At 37.5% G+C, this 19344-nt stretch overlaps 1 protein-coding gene across 1 annotated transcript in view; it reads right to left on the bottom strand.

Moving 5' to 3' along the window:
* The window catches only part of AGBL4 (ATP/GTP binding protein like 4), a 1461703-nt gene that overhangs the window by 775323 nt on the left and 667036 nt on the right, over window positions 1-19344 (bottom strand). The window lies entirely within an intron of this gene.

The following is a 19344-nucleotide window of genomic DNA, read 5'->3' on the forward strand; positions in this document are numbered from 1 at the left end:
ATAGAAAAAGTTCCAAATGAAAGAGTCAGGAGACCCTAGTTAATTAACCATTACTTTCTCTGTGACTTCATTCCCATTGTTAGGAGTATGTTTAAATGATTTTTAAGGTCTCTAATAGTTCTGACAGTCTGTGACTCTGAGATTTTAAAATATTCTTATGTAACAACTTCCCCATGAAAAGGTCATGACCCTGTGAGTTGCCTGTAGTGGGAAGATAGGCGGATAAAACCCTCAGAGAAATTGAATTGAGTTCTTTGGGTTTATCAACATGAAAAATAGGTACCTGGCTGCCAGAATGTAAAGGAATAAGTCCTTGGGAGATAAACGTAGTTAAGACAGAGCCTCTTCTGTGTCAACACTGTCAGCAGCAACCTCAGTCAATGTCATAAATGCAGTGAAGATTCTAGAAAAATATGTTGTTGCTTTTGCAGAAGATAATAGGACCTTTTAACCAAGTGGTACAATAGACTGCACATTAGATCTGAACCTAAAGTCAAAAAAGACCCAATATCTTACCGTAAGTATCTTGGCTGGTCAGCATTTTTAATGGTTCCTTCTCTGCCTATGCTCAAGGCCAAAAGCGTTCCAAAAAATCCAAGGCAGCTCATTCCTTCAGCTTAATTTCTCCAAAATACAACTCCCATCTTCTGGCTTTTCTCGTTTTTGCCACTCCCTAGTTTCTATTCCATTGTCTCACATCTGGCCAAGATAATCTTGCTTCATTCACTTATTTTTAAAACATTTATTGAGTTCATACTATGTGCCAGATACAAGCTCTCTGAAGTTAGTAATTAAGCTGTGCTGAGATCTGAAGGATGAGTAGGATTTATTCAAAAACAGATTGAGAGCAGGAAGCTAGGAGTGGTGAGAGGCCAGGAGTGAGGAGAAAGTTACAGACAGATAGAAAAGTCTGTGTAAAAAACACAGGTTAAAGAAAGAGTGCTCAAGAAATTAAGAGCAGTTCAATACAGCTAGAATGTAGAATATGCCAGGGAAATTGCAAGGGATGAAGCTGGAGAGGTAAGCTGTGGAACAGAGAATACTGATTCTGCCACTTACTAGCTATGTGACCAATCTCAGTTTCTTATCTGGAAGATGAAGACAATGACTCTTGCTTCCTGTAGCACTTGGTTTCTAGCATTTAGTAGGTGCTTAAACATTCACTGAATTTGATTCTTGGAATGGAAAGGAAGGATGGAAACTGAAAAAGCATTAAACAGTGGCATCGGACAGTTTTTCCTTATGTGACAAGAAAAAGTAGACTTATTTGAGTGGTCTAGAGTTTCCTAATCTGGCATCCAATTAGATGACAGGCCCAGGTTCAGTCCAAGTACCTAAGCCTATTATGATTTCCTAAAATTCAAGGCACAGAATCACCCTAGCAGCTTCCTCACTCCTCATGCTGTGAGTTCTGCACAGAGCCCTAAGAAAGTTGTCAGCCATGAGATTCTTTTCACCTCCAGTGCAAACACACATGGCACAGGCATATGATTCCCATCTGGATCCACCCCCAACTTCCGGCCAGGAGGCTGCTGTGTAGGCAGGAAAGTCTGCCTTTGAATTTGCTAGCCTAACCTGGCATCCTGAGCCAGCCTCTCCAAGCAGTAACACACAGACCTGGCAAAGCTCATACTTCTGTAAATTCCTTTCAGGGTCCTGTCCATCTCTACTACTTCCTTGCCCTGTCAGAAGTCGACCTGGGCCAGGGACAACTTTGCTCATACCAAACAAGTGGGTCTTTATTTCTGTAGAGAATGGCAGCCTTTTCTTTAATCCAAGGAACAGATGCTGGCCCAGGAGGAGAATGGGCTGAAAGTCCCACCTATCACCCTAAGGCCATTAGGGCCAAGAATTGTTATTCAAAGCAACAGATCTCCCCCTTCCCCCCAGGTTCCCTGATGGTTTCAGTGCCCAGCTACTGCAGAGTTATTACCATCATCATCTCTGCTGGATTCTATGCCCCAGTCAAATTGGCAACATTCCTTCTATTTGCAAACAGATTGCAAAATAAGAACCCCAGGAAGGATACAAGCTGGCCAGGCTCCAAGGACTTTCAGCAGCAATCATGCTAAATCAGGGCTGCATCTTACTCCCTGAAGAACAGCAGGTGCTGGCACTGCCTCCCAGTGGCCCTGGATCATTGTGGGGTGCCTGGCCTCTCCTTCCTCCCCCCCCACCTCCTTTTTGAAAATAAGCTGTCTGGGAAAAAGGAGAGGGCAAAACTTGATGGGAAATTATAAGCATCATTGGAGTTCTAAACTGTTCACAAATTTTCTGACACGGGAGTTTTATCTCCATGAAGACTGGGTTGGCATATAGCGGCAACAGAAACTTTCTTTGAATCATCTTCCTCCAAGGTTCTAAACCTTCCATCTCTTCTCTGCCTTAGTCTGACATTCATGATCCTCTGCAATCTAGCCACTTGTGTGTGTGTCCTGACTTCTCTACTGAACTGATCCTTCTTCTTTTGCCCACACCCTTCCCTCAGTTACTTGCTTTATCATCAAAGACAAACAATGGATACAACAACAGTAACAATGATCATTGCCATTTACTAAGTCCTTATTGTGTAACAGGCCATAATACGTGCTTTACATACATTTTCTAGTTTAATCCTAAAAAAAATCCAAAAGTAGGCTCTATCAATATTCCCATATCACAGTTGAAAAAACAGGCTAGAATTGTAAGTAACTTGGCCTAGGTTATAAAGCTAGTATACAAGATGTCTGGATTGAAATATCATTTGTTACTTGAAACAATTTTTCTGAAATGGATCTTACTTTCCCCCCTGTACAGATGAGGAAAGATGTCTAGAGGTTTAATAACATGCCTAAGGTAACACAGCTTGTGGTAGACTGGAACTCAAAATAAGATCTGATTACAAAGCCTTTACTCTTAAACATTACTACTGTAGATGGGTATTAAATTAGCTACCTCTCTTCTTCAGGGAAGAGAAATAAATATCTGTCTCATCTAAATCAATGGCTCAAATAAGATAGTGTCAATGAAAATATGTTGTAAATAGTATGGCAATATGTGAAATTAGTTACAATTGATATTACTTTGGTTCACATAGTAAAAACATTTTGTTCATTTTTAGTAGACAACTGGCTTTTTCTTCCTTTCCAAACTGTATACCTTGTATTTCCTTTTCTGGTCCTGTCACAATAGCTAGGACTTCCCATACTTACAATGTTACATGGGAGTTTTCAGGGGAGACATCCTTTCCTTGTTCCTGACCTTGAGGAATAAACATTCCATTCTTCACCATTAAGTACTAATGTAAGCTAGAGGTTTTCTGTAGATGTTCTCTATCAAGTTGAGGAACTTTCTTTCTATTCCTAGTTTTCTGAGTTTTTTTTTTCTTTTAAATCATGAACGGGTGTTGAATTCTGTCATTTTTTTTTCCATAGCCTGTCTATGTGGTACACTCATTATTTTTTTAATGTTGAGCCAGTTTTGCAAACCTGGACTAAATCCCAATGCATAATTCTTTTCATACATCATTGTACTTGATTTGTTAATATTTTGTTGATGTTAATTTGTTAATATTTTGTTTCTATATTATTGAAAGATATTGGCATGCAACTTTCCTTTCTGTCTTTACCTTCGTTTACTGACAATTTGCTTTTTATCATGTAATGAAGGCAAATGTTATTCTACCAACCTTTCTTTGGTAATTTTGTTCTTCCCCAGAAATAAAATTTCAGAGTAACATTTTTGATCTAGTCCATAATTGTAGATGTAGTAAAAGTACAAGAGCAGAGACTCTGTAGTCACACAGATCTGGGTGTGAATCCCAGTTCTGTCATTACTCTGTGACCTGTGTTAGTTATTAACTCTCAGCAGACCTCTGTTCATTAATTGGTAAAATGGGAAATGATAATTTCTTTCTGCAATGTTATATCAAGGATATAAAACAAAACAAAAACGGCCTAGATATGTGGCATTAAAACCCAACGAGACAAGGGTAACTTTGTGTCATTATTTTAAAAATCCAGTTTAGTAACAAAACCAAAGAGGTGTTTTTCTGCTTTTATAGCTGTTCCCTGAACAGGAGACCCACAGGTCTCCATTAACAGCCTCAGCATGCTCATACAGGGGCAAAGATGATTTCTCAAGAACACAAATCTCACCATGTCTCACCCCTTCTGAACCCCCTTGAATGGCTTCCTATTGTCTTTAAGACAAATTCCAATCTCTTTAACATGGCAGTTTGTGCCCTAGATGATCTTTCCTGCATACCTCTCCAGATTAATCTCTTCCATGCCTGTGCTCTAATTTGGCCACGGAAAAAATAGCTAGTTCATTGTGCTATTCTGCATAAAATGCCTTCTTTGAACTCTGTGCCTGGCTAATTATATTGTAATCCTCGTAACTTCACTTCGATATCACCCTCCTGTAGGAAGCCTTTCCTGATGTAAGCCATGGTTAGAAATTCTTCGTTTGTGCTTCCACTGCCTATACTTGCCTTTCTCATAGTTTGAATGACTGTGATTTAACTGTCTGGTTATAATCCATTTCTCTCACTGGACTAAGAGCTCCTTGAGGACAAGGAGCATGTCTTGTTTGTGGCATATAATATGTGCTAACATAATGTTTGCAAATTTAATAAGAAAGGTCCATAAATGACTTTTGATTGGTATGCACTGTGAAGTAGGCATTCACTGATCAATATCTCTCAATTTACAGCATCATTTCAGCTAGGAGCTATCAAATGATTCTGGGCTGTGGGACAATTAGACCCTCTGCTGATTTCCTCTCCAGAGGAAAAAAGGCAGTTAGTTCTTTAATGCAAGGTGAACCTGAAACAACCTTTGCAAAATTATAACAGTGAGAGAAATTTAACATAACTGACTCCATCTTGCTTCTAACATCACAAGCTGTCTTTGCTAATCCCTAAGTGTGGGCCTAACTAACTATGGGAAGAATTGAGTCTATAATTTAACTAAGGAATTTAGTTTAATAGTTTAATTTTAAAGCAAGTATGCTAATAGTCCCTTCCCAAAGCTAACTCCCTCCCTGTTTGGGGACTGAAACTGCCTTTATAAAACTAATGAAAGAACACAAGGTTAAAATTATGGTAGGGGCTTGAATTCTGCTAAGGTATAGGAATAATTAAAAAATAACTAGTCACTGTTTCCTAGTTTGCTTCCTGCTCAGGAGCCAAGTGGCTGGTGGGAACAAGATTTGTAAACTTCACTAATTGCCTTTATAGATAACATCACTATTATGAAACCTAAGACTGTTGTTTGAGATATTTTTTAGACCTTCCATTCTGGCAGACCAATTGATGCTACCCAGACTGATGACCCCCACCCAGGAATGGACTCAGCACATGAAGACATTTTCAGCACTGTTGTGAATTCAGCCCCAACCCAACCAATCAACAGTTATCCATTCCCTATCCCCCTGCCCATGAAACTTTGCTAAAAACTCTAGCCTCCAAATTCTCTGGAGGATGGATTTGAGGAAATATCTCCCATCCTCCTTGCTCAGCTGCCTTGTTAAACTTTCTTGGATGCAACATCTGCTGTCTTAGTGATTGGCTTTTTCTGTGCAGCAGGCAAGATGAACCTGTTGAGCTATAATAAACCTTCCTCCTTCTTTTCTCCTCTCCCCCAACCCTTTTTTTTGTATTGCAAGCCATCTGAGGAGTAGTAATTATGAGAAAATCTACACTACAATTATTGTCACATTTAGCTTTATATTGTCATTTAAAAAAAAAAAACTCTTGAAATTAATGAACAATTATGTTTTTCCTAGCCTCCTTTCACATGCACTTTTTTTTTTTTTGAGGTGGAGTCTCACTCTGTAGTGCAAGCTAGAGTGCAATGGCGTGATCTTGGCTTACTGCAACCTCTGCCTCCTGGGTTGAAGCGATTCTCCTGCCTCAGCCTCCCAAGTAGCTGGGACTACAGGCACGCACCACCACACCCAGCTAATTTTTTCATATTTTTAGTAGAAACAGGGTTTCACCATGTTAGCCAGGCTAGTCTCAAACTCCTGACCTCAGGCAATCCACCCGCCTTGGCCTCCCAAAGTGCTGGGATTACAGGCATGAGCCACTGTGCCCAGCCCACATTTTATTTTATATTATTTTATTTTATGTTCCTAGAGATATGTGCAGGACATGCAGGTTTGTTACATAGGGAAACTTGTGACATGGTGGTTTGTTGCATGTAACAACCTGTCACCTAGGTATTAAGCCCCACATGCATTAGCTATTTATCCTGATGCTCTCCCTCCCCCTTCCCCCTGATCCCTCAGTGTGTGTTGTTCCCCTCCCTGTGTCTATGTGTTCTCATTGTTCAGCTCTCACTTATAAGTGAGAACATGTAGTGTTTGGTTTTCTGTTCTTGTGTTAGATTGCTGAGGATAATGGCTTCCAGTTCCATCCATGTCTCTTCAAAGGACATGATCTCATCTCTTTTTATGGCTGCATAGTATTTCATGTATATATGTACCACATTTTTTTATCCTATAATTGATGGGCATTTGGGTTGATTCCATATCTTTGTTATTGTGAATGGTACTGCAATGAACACACTTGTGCATATATCTTTGTAATAGAATGATTTATATTTCTTTGAGTATATACCTAGTAATGAGATTTCTGGGTCAAATGGTATTTCTAGTTCTAGGTCTTTGAGGAATCACCAAACTGTCTTCCACAATGGTTGAACTAATTTACATTCCCATTAACAGTGTAAAAGCATTTATATTTCTGCACAGCCTTGCCAGCATCTGTTTTTTCTTGACTTTAATAATCACCATTCTGACTGGTGTGAGATGGTATCTCATTGTGGCTTTGATTTGCATTTCTCTAATGATCAGTGATGTTGAACTCTTTTTCATGTTTGCTGGATGAATAAATGTCTTTTTATTTATTTATTTATTTGAGACAGAGTCTTGCTCTGTCACCCAGGCTGGAGTGCAGTGGTGTTATCTGTGCTCACTGCAAACTCTGCCTCCCAGGTTCAAGCAATTTTCCTGCCTCAGCCTCCCCAGTGGCTGGGATTAAAGGAGTGAATCACCATGTCAGGCTAATTTTTCTTTTTCTTCTTCTTTTTTTTTTTTCAGTAGAGACAGAGTTTCACCATGTTGGCAAGGCTGATCTCAAACTCCTGGCCTCAAGTTATCCACCCACCTCGGCCTCCTAAAGTGTTGGGATTAGAGGCATGAGCCACTGCACCCAACCTAAATGTCTTCTTTTGAGAAGTGTCTGTTCATGTCCTTTGCTTTTTAATGGGGTTGGTTTTTTCTCGTAAATTTAAGTTCCTTCTAGATTCTGGGAATTAGACCTTTGTCAGATTGATAGATTGCAAAAATTTTCTCTGATTCTGTAGGTTGCCTGTTCACTCTGATGATAGTTTCTTTTGCTGTGCAGAAGCTGTTTAGTTTAATTAGACCCCATTTGTCAATTTTTGCTTTGGTTGCAATTGCTTTTGACATTTTTGTCATTAAATCTGTGTGTGTCTATGTCCTGCATGGCAATGCCTAGATTTTCTTCTAGGATTTTTATAGTTTTGGGTTTTACATTCAAGTCTTTAATCCATCTTGAGTTAATTTTTGTATAAGGTGTAAGGAAGGAATTCATTTTCAATTTTCTGCATATGGCTAGTCAGTTTTCCCAGCACCATTTATTAAATAGGGAATCCTTTCCCCATTGCTTGTTTTGTCAAAGATCAGATGGTTGCACATGTGCAGTCTTATTTCTGAGACTTCTATTCTGTTCCATTGGTCTATGACACATGCACTTTTTTTAACTTTAAAAATATCACCTTTAACACATATCCTAACAGTCTTGAATATCTAGATTTTTTATTTTGTCTTTTGACACATAAGAGGTATTAAACTGGACTACAATATGAGCTATTTAGCCAGAAAACCTGTGGGAGTTTATCACTTCAGGAATCCTTGACATGAAGTCCAAATTTTAGGACTTTACCTTGAAGAAGGTAGGCAGATACAGGGGAGAGATCTAGAGGTCACCCAGTTGTAGATGGTTATCAATGCCCAACTATGCCTAAAACATGAGTAGGTGGATGGGACTTGTAAACAGGCAAAGGCTACAGAGAAAATTCATATTTAATTTGCATTGTGAAAATGCAAATTAAAAAAGTGTGTGTTATGGCACTATCATATTATAAATAAACTTAGAAACGATAGACATAATTATTACTAAAAATATTTAAAAGAATTGCTTTTCAACAATGGACTTCACTCAGATGCCAGTATATGAGAATATTAAGACATAGTATAAACTGTTATATTTAATGTACCCATATTTGGCCACATATTAATTATTGACAAATATGTATGTTATCTTTGTTGCACTTACACATTTTTAGTATGTAAGTTGAACTAAATGAACTAAATAGCATAAATAGTTCATTTTCTATGTGCCAAAACTGTTCTACGTACTTTGTAGATATTAGTTAGTTTAATCCTCACAATGCTGTAAAATAAGAATTACTGTCTTCACTTTACAGAATAGAAAACTGAGGCCAGAGAGGTTAAATAACTAAAAGTTATTAAGTAGCAGAGCTGATACATGAACCCAAGCAATCTGGCTCCAATGTCAACCTTTATAATAAGCTACACTTAATGAAATTATTTTGTTTTGATTTCTAGTATTACATTGGCATCTGTTTTAGGCTTCTCTTTAATTCAGTCAACTGACATGTAATGAGTTATGTACATATTATGGAAAAGGTGACTGTTTCTTAAAAAGAAATCAATTACAGTCATCCCTTGGTATCAGTGGTTGATTGGTTCCAGCACTGCCTGCAGATACCAAAATCCACATGCATACTCAAAGCCTCACAGCTGGCCCTGTGGACCCTCCAGATACAAAAAGTCAGCTCTCCAAAAACACGAGTTTCACATGTCTCAAATACTGTATTTTCTATCCATGTTTGGTTGCTGATGTGAACCTGCCTATGAAGGGACAACTGTATTTGTTGAAAAAAATCCATATATAAGTGTACATATGCAGTGTGAACCTGTGTTGTTCAAAGGTCAACTGTATTGTGATGTCATTAAAGGGGATCAGAATAATATGCTCAACATTTACCTGATTGTGTAGTTGATATTTTTTATTACTGGTCTCAGAAAGTAATATGAATTAATCATTCTTTTTTTTTTTTTTTAGATGGAGTTTTGCTCTTGTTGCCCAGGCTAAAGTGCAATGGCACAATTTTGGCTCGTCACAACCTCTGCCTCCCAGGTTCAAGCAATTCTCCTGTCTCAACCTCCCGAGTAGCTGGGATTACAGGCATGTGCCACCATGCCCAGCTAATTTTGTATTTTTAGTAGAGACAGGGTTTCTCCATGTTGGTCAGGCTGGTCTCAAACTCCCAACCTCAGGTGATCCGCCCACCTTGGCCTCCCAAAGTGCTGGGATTACAGTCGTAAGCCACCATGCCTGGCTGGAATTAATTATTCTTAAGGCACAACATTGAGCTACTTTCAGAATTCACCTTTCTGGTCTCCCTTATTCAAGTCATTAAAAAAACCTTTTCATCTCTTTCATCTGAATGGTTTTATACATAGGCTTTTACAATGCAAGAAAAGGATCTGTTCAATTGCTGAGCATAGACAATCCTTTACCTGCATATTTTCTGGTTCCAAAAAATCTAGGAAAACACTTTTGCAATCCCAAGGGGCCTGTTGTTTCCAAGATATATATATGATATCCTTTATGATAAAAGCTTAGGGATTATTGGTTTGAAAAGAAAATAAATCTACTTAAGCTTCCTTCAGAAAAGTGGGATTTATTATAAGAATGTTAAAGATATCAGTCCTAAAATTTGGACTTCATGGTTATTGAAAAACAGGTGTATGTCTGTCTCTTTCCTCTCAGCCTCTAGTCTCTGCTGTATATTTATTTCATTATTCTTTCTCTTCAATAAGGTTTTTTACTCAACTAGTTACTTGCATGTGAACATCATAGCCTTTACAAAAAGTGGTCATAGGTCCCATTCGACTATACTTTCTAGTTGCTTCTCCCAATCAATCAATGAACTCTCTAATATCTAGGGATTGAAAATTGGATTGGCTCAGCTTGGGTCAGGTTAACAACTCTATTTGTGGATTGAGATCACGTGACACACAGGGTAGTCTCTTCTAGCCTGTGATGGGTTTTCCTAGAAGCATGTGTGGGGATAGAGAAGAAATTATGGTAATTTCAATGACAGTGTTATTCATCTGGAAACTTCATGTCATGGGACTATTTATTTCCTGTTTCAGTTTGAATTGCTTTGAGAACATGTTGTCTCTGGTGTCATGAAGACTGATAATCATGAATCACTATGGCAATTTTTATCATCATAATCTTGTACTGTTTGCCCATTTCAGATGAGAAAGTGGAGGCTAAGAAAGTTTAGATCACTTGCACTAGGGCAAGATGAACTCAGCTCTGCTGTTCTCTACACTATACATGTTGCCTTAAGTGTAGGCAGATTCTCTTTATCCTCCAAATCGACAATTTGGAGTGTACAAATTGCAATACCAGGTAACGTTGGGAAAGAAAAATTTATCTGGAAAGTGAATTTCCTATACTCTTGAACACTGCAATCTTATAATGTATCCTTTTTTGAAAAATGGAAAGTTCCACATTTGGAAAGTCTGACCCTTTTCCAAAGGCTCACATAGAAACCACTGTCTCCACCACTGATCACTACTATTCAATACCCTGGCCCTCAACATGAAGATCCAGTTCAGTCTATTTGACAAACTCCAAATTCTGGCTCATGAGATGAAAACAAAAACAAAAACAAAAAACAAACAAACAAACAAACAAACAAAAAATAGTCTTTGGAGAGGAAGAGATCTGGGCCAGAATTCTGTCTTTACCATTCAGAGGTTGTTTAGCCTTCATTCCTTTATTTGTAAAATGGGGCCAAAGCTTGATTCCAATCTAAAAGGTTTGAGGTGAAGACTAGAGATACTGTGAGTAAAATGCCTGTAACAATAAATCATACTGTTTTATTGTTTTATGTTGAGAACATAGAACATATTTATGTACTCAATATTTACTCTGCAAATGCCTACTAGTGCTAGTCAACTAGCCTAACAATGCCCTAGGCTTTCTATGTGCATTGCTATCATGCTTCAGAGATGCACACTTGCCTTTGTAACCAGCCATTCTGTTTGCAGGAGATACAATGTTAGTTTTATCCCTCCTGGGCCTCCCAAGTAGGTCAAGAAAATGAACTTAAGATCTCTCCAATCTGATGAGACACATCATATATGTTCACACACTTGTGTGAGAACACACACACAACTAAAATTACTTTATGTTTAATTCAATTTAAACAGACCTGATACAGTTTGGATTTGTGTCCCCACCAAATCACATGAGAAACTGTAATCCCCAGTGTTGGAGGTGGGGCCTGGTGGGAGGTGATTGAATCATGGGGGTGGATTTCCTCCTTGGTGCTGTTCTCATGATAATGAGTTCTCATGAGATCAGTTTAAGTGTGTAGCACCTATCTGCTCTCTCTTGCCCCTGCTCCTGAGGCGTGCTCCTGCTTTGCCTTCTGCCACAAGTAAAAGCTCCCTGAGGCCTCTCCAGAAGCAGATGCTGCCATACTTCCCGTATAGCCTGCATAACTGTGAACCAATTAAACCTTTTTCCTTTATAAATTACCCAGTCTCAGGTATTTCTTTATAGCAGTCCAAGAACAAACTAATGCAGGGCCCAAACAGAGTAGTTTAAATGTTCTATTGATTGTACTATATACAAATCTGCATGTCAAACATTGTTACATGTATTTGGGTAATTAAAATGTAGATATATAAGATAGTCTTTAATGTCTATGTAATAAGTGATACATTTCTCTGTAAGTCACCAGAGAGTTCTGGGAAGAGGCAAAATGCAAGGAAAGGTATGCTGTCAGGGTGACCTTAGAAGATTATTCAGTTCTCTAATGTTAACAGCTGGTAAATTGAGGTCCAGAAAAAAAAAGAAATATACTCTAGGTCACATGGCAAATATAGAATGAGAACCACATCCCATGTCTCCTATTTCTTTGAGCAGCGTTCTTTATACCAGACAAAGGACTGATAATAGGACACTATTTTTCTTCTTCTAATATTTGTATTTAAAGCCTAATCAGATAGAATACTTGGGGATTAGGGACAATTTAAATGATGCAACAGAATGAGAAAAGGCAGAGTGGAAGGAATTATAGGATGTAGTCTGGAAACAGCAAGTGATGCAAGAGGCTGACGTTTAGGCTAGCACAGGTGGGAGGCTAGGAGAATAAAAAGGGCCATTAACTCTATTGAGCACTGTGTAATAGGCCATGTTTTAAAAAACTTTACACAATCAATCTCACTTAATCAGACAGATTGCATCCAGACTATGTGTTCCTTGACCATAGAGACCATTTTAAATGCTGGGTACATGAGAACTTTTGAGCACATACCTTATTGACCATTTGATATTGACCAGCTCAATCTAATCACCAATGTAAACTCACTGAGAAGGTAGACTATAGTGATTATAGCATAGGTATAGCAGAAACAATAAAAGGCTGGAAGGTAGGAAATGAGTTGTGGTCTAGGCTCAACATTCTGTGTGACCTTTGGCAAGTTATTTCACTTGCAAAAATTAATTACATTGCTATATTTAACACTATTCTACTGTTGATGGCAATGATTATTGTATTGTTTAAGATTACTTATGTACATGTACCTCTTAAGGTAGTGGGTTGCAAACTTTAATATGTATAAGAATCACCCAGGAAGCCTACAAAAATGCATACTTGCAGATGTACCCTCAAGACCAAAATATGCTGATTCACTGTGTCAGAGTGGTGCTGGAATCTGAATTAAATAAGTGCCATAATATAATTTTGATATTTTTGATATTGGTGATCTGTAGACCATGTTTTAACAAGAACTACCTAATTCAAAGTATAACCATCTTTGCCTTGGCTATCAGGAAGTTTAGTACAGTTTTAAGCTTACTCTTTATTGCTTACCTCTGGTTAATCCATGTTTTAATAGTCCTATTATAACATCGTGTGTGTGTGTGTGTGTGTGTGTGCATGTGTGTGTACTGTAAGTAGCTTATATTCTTTCCACAAGTGGTAGACACAAATAATAATGAAATAAAATTACATAGTCACTGATTTTTCTGGAAGATGAAAGGGTTGTATTAGATAACCCCTAAGTGACTATCAAATCTAATAATTTCACTATTATTTAGTTTAAACAAATGCATTACCAAAGTCAATATTAAATACTAAGTACTTGCATATATCATGTACTATGTCAATGAACAAAATAGAAAAATAGACTTATCAACTTAAATGTTATTTTTTAAAATGTAGAGGACACAGGGAATAAGTGTGGTGAGTAAAGTGCATGTAGGACAGGTTTCTTTATTGAACTCAGAGGTCAAAGAGATCCTCACCTGGAGGTCAGTTTTGAGCAGAGATTTAAATGGAGGAATTGGGTTAGCAAAATAGATACCTAAGGAAAGAGTATTCCAGATAAAGACAGTTAGGAGGATGCCTGGAATGTGCAAGAAAGAGCAAGTGATCAGTGTGGCAGGATCGGGGTGAATGAGGGACAATATAGTAAGAGATTGAGTCAGAGAGGATACAATGTGCCAAATTAAGTAGTGTCTTGTAAGTTATTTTAAGATCTTTTGATTCTGAGTGAAGTAGAAAGTCACTGGAGAGTTTTGAGCAGACACATGACATGATCTGACTTATGCTTTAAAAGAATAGCCCTGATTACTGTTTTAGCAATAGATTATCAGGAAGTAAGGGCAGAAACAGAAAGATCACTTGTGTGGTGGTTCCGGTAATCCAGTGATGGTGGTGTGGACTAGGGAAGCATTGGAGGAAAAGCTAACTGGATTTTCTAAAAAATTAGATGAAACAAGTAAGAACTTAAAATATAAAATATCACTGTTAAGACCTTGCTCTAACTGATCAGGAAATACTGTCTAAATTGTGGCCACAATCAGTGGACTCAAATAAGCCTCTCTTTAATCTGTTTAAATAAAATAAGCTTTGAAGATACATAGAATTTGATTAAGGAAGAAAGATTCTGGTCCTGTGGCATTCCTTTAAGGCACTAGGGTGATTCTGCAACATACATTACTCTAAGACTGTTAACAGCATTTCTGTCTTCAAAGGAAGCAGCAGAAAACTGGCTGTGAAGTTGGATTATATTTACTGAACACTTCCTATGTGTCAGGCACTATTCTAAGTAAAAAAAAAAAAAAAAACTCAAAAAAAGTATGTCTGTAGTACACAATATTAATATTATTCCCCAAACTGGGAATAAGGAAACTGATGCTCAGAGAGGTTAAGTAATATGTACAAAGTCATATAGTGCATAAGTTGGGGAGTTGGGATTTAAACCAGGCAGCCAGGCTCCAAAACCCTCATCATCAACCATTACACTATATTGCCTCCAAGCCTTCTCTAAGCCTCTCTATTTTCTCATATGTATAGTTGGCATACCAATAGTACCTACTAATTGTTGTGAGAATAACAAAAATTATTATTTAGTCCAAGACTTAGTGATAGATAGTGATCGGTATTATCACATGGTACTACAGTTGATATAAACAAATTGCAATCCTTATTTTTGTCTGTTCCTCAAATAGTTGTTTCATTTATCATATCAGTAAATTGAGGCTCAATGATCCTTAAATGTTTTACCATGCCACAGAGGTAGAGAAAGTGGTAGGATTTGATGTCAGATCTTATGACTTCCAGATCTTTTTCAATTCTTCTCTTTGCCCCTTACAAACGAAGAATACAGAGATATGCAAGGACACTTAATGCTACGTACAGTTCCCAGAAACACTACTTAAATGCCTACAAAAAACATGTGACTAAATGGAACCTACATATAAGAATAAATAGCTTCCCCATATATGTTCTATACCCAGCTCCAAAACATAATAAAAATATTTTGTGTCTAATAGCAACAGAAATAAAAACTACATCCAAATCCACATAACAAACATGAAGCATTTACATAAAGTTATCCAAACTCTACTTTGGACCAAAAAATGATGAGGCACTCCATCTTCCTGGATGCAAAGAATTAATATTGTAATATGTAAAGCTGTTCAAGTTATTGTATAGATTTAACACAACTTCAATAAAAATTTCAAAGATATTTTTAGAATATAAAACAATAATTCCAGGTATCATCTTTCAAAACCCAAGAGGACAGTAAAATATCCATTTTTAAAAAGAAAGTAATAAAGGGGGACTTATGTTCAAATAATAAAATATATTACAAATCTATAGGTGTTAAAACAATATTCTAATACTGTTAGACTATTGGTACAGAAATAGCTATAAAATGGAACAGTATAGAAAGTCCTGAAAAACTCATTCATTTACTAACCAATAGAAATTTATTGAAATAAGTCCCAAATACAAGATTATGGATTTGAAAATTTAAAAACTTTTGAACATCAACAATATTGTGGAAAAAAGGAAAGTGAAATAATAAAATGAGAAAATTTCTGCTATAGTATGAATGCTTGTGCCCCCTCCAAAATTCTTACAGAAACTTAATCCCCAATACCACAGTATTAAGAGGTGGCACCTTTAGGAAGCAATTAGGCCATGGTGGCTCTACTCCATGAATAGGATTAGTGCCTTATAAAAGGGATTGAGAGAGTGCATTTACTCCTTCCTTCCCTTCTGCCATGTGAGGACCAACATTTGTCCCCTCTGGAGGATGGAGCAACAAGGCGTCACTTTTGAAGCAAAGACAGAGCCCTTATCAGACACTGAACCTCCCAGCACCTTCAACTATCAGCCTCTAAAACTACAAGAAATAAATTTCTGTTTTTTATAAATTACCCAGTCTCATGTATTTTGTTATGGGAGTAGGAATGAACTAAGACAATATCCAATTCTATAAAATGGAAAAGGAACTTGTTTACTTAATATAAAATGCTTTTACTTAAGAAAATGAAGTAACCGACTGGAAAAAAAAATTTGCAAAAACAATATATCAGATAAAGGGACTGGTAACCAAAATATACAACATTTCTTAAAACCAAACAAAAGAAAAACAACCCAATTAAAGAATGGGCTACAGATCTGAATAGACACCTGACCAAAGAAGATACAGATGACAAAAAAGCACACAAAAAGATACTCAACATCATATGTCAATTAGAGAATTGCCAATTAAAACAAAAATGAAATACAACTACACATATATTCGAATGGTCAAAATCTAAAACACTGACAACACCAAACACCAGTGAAGATGTGGAGCAACAGGAATTTGGATTCATTTCTTTTTTCTTTTTTTACATTTTTTTATTATACTTTTAAGTTCTGGGATACATGTGCAGAACATGCAGGTTTGTTACATAGGTATACACATGCCATGGTGGTTTACTGCACCTGTTAACCCATCATCTACATTAGGTATTTCTCCTAATGCTATCCCTCCTCTAGCCCCCGAACCCCCAACAGGCCCCAGTGTGTGATGTTCCCCTCCCTGTATCCATGTGTTCTCATTGTTCAACTCCCATTTATGAGTGAGAACATGCAGTGTTTGGTTTTCTCTTCTTGTTTTAGCTTGCTGAGAATGATGGTTTCCAGCTTTATCCATGTCCCTGCAAAGGATAAAAACTCATCCTTTTTTATGGCTGCATAGTATTCCATCGTGTATATGTGCCACATTTTCTTTAACCAGTCTATCATTGATGAGCATTTTGGTTGATTCCAGGTCTTTGCTACTGTGAACAGTGCTGCAGTAAACATACGTGTGCATGTGTCTTTAGAGTAAAATGATTTATAATCCTTTGGGTATATACCCAGTAATGGGATTGCTGGGTCAAATGGTATTTCTGGTTCTAGATCCTTGAGGAATCACAACACTGTCTTTCATAATGGTTGAACTAATTTACACTCCCACCAACAGTGTAAAAGTGTTCCTATTTCTCCACATGCTCTTCAGCATCTATTGTTTCCTGAATTTTAATGATCGCCATTCTAACTGGCATGAGATAGTACCTCATTGTGGTTTTGATTTGCATTTCTCTAATGACCAGTGATGATGAGCTTTTTTTCATATGTTTGTTGGCCACATAAATGTCTTCTTTTGAGAAATGTCTGTTCATATCCTTTGCCCACTTTTTGATGGGTTATTTTTTTTCTTGTAAATTTAAGTTCTTTGTAGATTCTAGATATTAGCCCTTTGTCAGATGGATAGATTGCAAAAATTTTCTCCCATTCTGTAGGTTGCCTGTTCGCTCTGCTGATAGTTTGTTTTGCTGTGCAGAAGCTCTTTAGTTTAATTAAATCCCATTTGTCAATTTTGGCTTCTGTTGCCATTGCTTTTGGTGTTTTATTCATGAAGTCGTTGCCCATGCCTATGTCCTGAATGGTGTTGCCTAGGTTTTCTTCTAGGGTTTTTATGGTTTTAGGTCTTAAGTTTAACTCCTTAATCCATCTTGAGTTAATTTTTGTATAAGGTGTAAGGAAGGGGTCCAGCTTCAGTGTTCTGCATATGGCTAGCCAGTTTTCCCAACACCATCGATTAAATAGGAAATCCTTTCCCCATTGCTTGTTTTTGTCAGGTTTGTCAAAGATTAGATGGTTGTAGATGTGTGGCATTATTTCTGAGGCATCTATTCTGTTCCATTGGTCTATGTATCTGCTACTTTTTTGTATTATACTGTAAGTGCTGGGATTCACATGCAGAACATGCAGGGTTGTTACATAGGTATACACGTGCCATGGTGGTTTGCTGCACCTATTAACCTGTCATCTACATTAGGTATTTCTCCTAATGCTATCACCCCCCAGCCCCCAGCCCCCAACAGGCCTTGGTGTGTGATGTTCCCCTCCCTGTGTCCGTGTGTTCTCATTGTTCAACTCCCACTCATGAGTGAGAACATGTGGTGTTTGATTTTCTCTTCTTGTGTTAGTTTGCTGAGAATGATGGTTTCCAGCTTCATCCATGTCCCTGCAAAGGACATGAACTCATCTTTTTTATGGCTGCATAGTATTCCATGGTGTATATGTGCCACATTTTCTTTATCCAGTCTATCATTGATGAGCATTTTGGTTGGTTGCAAGTCTTTGCTATTGTGAACAGTGCTGCAATAAACATACGTGTGCATGTGTCTTTATAGTAGAATGATTTATAATCCTTTGGGTACATACCCAGTAATGAGATTGCTGGGTCAAATGGTATTTCTGGTTCTAGATCCTTAAGGAATCACCACACTGTCTTCCACAATGATTGAACTAATTTACACTCCCACCAACAGTGTAAAAGCGCTCTTATTTCTCCAGATCCTCTCCAGCATCTGTTGTTTCCTGACTTTTTAATGATCGCCATTCTAACTGCCGTGAGATGGTATCTCATTGTGGTTTTGACTGGCATTTTTCTAATGACCAGTAATCACGCTACCTGACTTCAGACTACACTACAAGACTACAGTAACCAAAACAGCATGGTACTGGTACCAAAACAGATATATAGACCAATGGAACAGAACAGTGGCCTCAGAAATACAACCATCTGATCTTTGACAAACCTGACAAAAACAAGCAATGGGGAAACGATTCCCTATTTAATAAATGGTGTTGGGAAAACTGGCTAGCCATATGTAGAAAACTGAAACTGGACCCCTTCCTTACACCTTATACAAAAATTAACTCAAGATGGATTAAAGAGTTAAATGTAAGATCTAAAACCATAAAAACCCTAGAAGAAAACCTAGGCAACACCATTCAGGACATAGGCATGGGCAAAGACTTCATGAATAAAACACCAAAAGCAATGGCAACGGAAGCCAAAATTGACAAAAGGGATCTAATTAAACTAAAGAGCTTCTGCACAGCAAAACAAACTATCAGCAGAGTGAACAGGCAACCTACAGAATGGGAGAAAATTTTTGCAATCTATCCGTCTGACAAAGGGCTAATATCTAGAATCTACAAAGAACTTAAACAAATTTACAAGAAAAAAAACCATCAAAAAGTGGGCAAAGGATATGAACAGCTATTTCTCAGAAGAAGACATTTATACGGCCAACAAACATATGAAAAAAAGCTTTAATCCATTTTTGATGAGAGTGCCAAATAGTACATCTACTTTGGAAGACAATTTGGCAGTTTCTCACAAAATTAAATGTACTCCTACCTATGGTCTAGCAGCCATGATCCTTGGTATTTACCCAAATGATTTGAAAGCTGATGTCCATACAAAAAATCTGTGCATGAATGTTTATAGCAGCTTTATCCATAATTGGCAAAACTTGGAAGCAACCAAGATGTCCTTCAATAGAATAATGGATAAACAAACTGTGGTGCATCTATT

Source organism: Nomascus leucogenys, chromosome 12, assembly GCF_006542625.1.
Source record: "Nomascus leucogenys isolate Asia chromosome 12, Asia_NLE_v1, whole genome shotgun sequence".
Taxonomy (NCBI): domain Eukaryota; kingdom Metazoa; phylum Chordata; class Mammalia; order Primates; family Hylobatidae; genus Nomascus; species Nomascus leucogenys.